A 1,503-nucleotide genomic window follows, 5' to 3' on the forward strand; every position below is an offset into this window, starting at 1 on the left:
TGTAGGCCAGGCATATAGCAGATAGTCTGTAATATCTAATGAGTAAGTGAGCATGTACTGAACTGTGAGCTCCTTGGATGCAGGGCCAGTTGTATAAAGCCTCTTTCATCCTCTTTGCACAGAGACAAGTGCAGAGCTGTACCTTGGATAAATACTATCATAAGCAGGACAATTCATGCCATTCAGTTTTCCTCTCACTTATTGATCTTTTGCTTTGCTGCTGCTTCTTGAATCTTCCCATTCAAAGTTCCATTTTGAATGACGAATTCCATTTTGAGTCAGGATATCAGACATGGGAAGCAAAGTCCGTGAGTTTGTTCTCAGTCCTCATACTTTATGATTCTCCTGCCAGGAACTGAACGTCAGTCATGAGGGGAGACCTGATAGATTTATGTAAATCTAGAAAAAACACTCTGTAAATATAAAGAAAATTTATGACCAGTTGGTATAGCCAGGTGCCTTCACATATAAAGGAAGGTACATTGATGTGACTTCACTCAAAGTTGAAAGTCAGTGTATAAACAAAGGGACCATGAAGTTCTATTTTGGCTCCTCCATTGATACTGTTTAATCCTTTGACATAAACTCACAGGTGAAGGGAGCGCAGTCAGTTAGGAAAACATTCAGCTACAAGTGTTACCAACTACGTGGCCTAAACAGGGATTTATTTTTCCCACTTAAGAAATCTGGAGATGGGATGATGCAGGGAATAGGAGATTGGGAGAATAATCGGGCTAGAAAAACCACAGACACAAGTGAAGTGTCTGAATAATCGGAAAAACCACAGACACAAGTGAAATTGTTGAAAACAAAGTGAAGAGGCACTGAACTGACACTGGGCTGAGTTGAATGTTGATGTGCATCAGGGAGTTTGGAAGGATGTCCTAGAATGGCACATTTGAATTCAGTTTTAAGAACATTTTTGGACATTGACAGGGGGTCATTCTACTTAAATGACATGGGATAAATAAAACAAGAACGTGCCATCATGAGGGCACCATAGGATTATCTGAATGGCGGTCACAGCTGCCATGTGAGGTTGCACATCGTGGTATGGAAGAAACCCCCCTGGGGTTTTATAGGTGACCCGCAGAACAAGGCAGTGGCCCTGTCTGGGAGAGATCCAAGCAGGTACATCCTTGGAACAGGTTGACAGGCTGTCTCTGCCCAGCCTTCCAGCCAAGGCCTGCTGTCACTGCACACAGCAGGCTGTGCCTCCCACAACTTGGCCCTTTCATTGTAATCTAGTTGCCTATTTACTTATCTGAATTCCCTTTTAGGTTTTAGTTCTTTGAGTGCAGCGACATCAGAGGCTTTGTCTTGTTTGTTAATATATTTTTGGTGTTTAGCTTAAGAAGCACTCACTAATATTGGGTGTTTGAATGGTTAGATGGACAGTTAAACCAGCAGGTGATAGAGAATTACTGAAAGGGAAGAATTTAAATGTGTAACAGTTTACATATGAAATGATAGGATAAGGGAAACCATCTTAGGCACTTGAGC

General features: G+C 41.8%; 1 protein-coding gene across 1 annotated transcript in view; it reads left to right on the top strand.

The window, feature by feature from the left end:
• The window catches only part of MFSD9 (major facilitator superfamily domain containing 9), a 16,814-nt gene that overhangs the window by 13,636 nt on the left and 1,675 nt on the right, over positions 1-1,503 (top strand). The gene's annotated exons all lie outside the window — the stretch shown is intronic.

Source organism: Otolemur garnettii, unplaced genomic scaffold (genome assembly GCF_000181295.1).
Source record: "Otolemur garnettii isolate 467f Iridium unplaced genomic scaffold, OtoGar3 scaffold00079, whole genome shotgun sequence".
Taxonomy (NCBI): domain Eukaryota; kingdom Metazoa; phylum Chordata; class Mammalia; order Primates; family Galagidae; genus Otolemur; species Otolemur garnettii.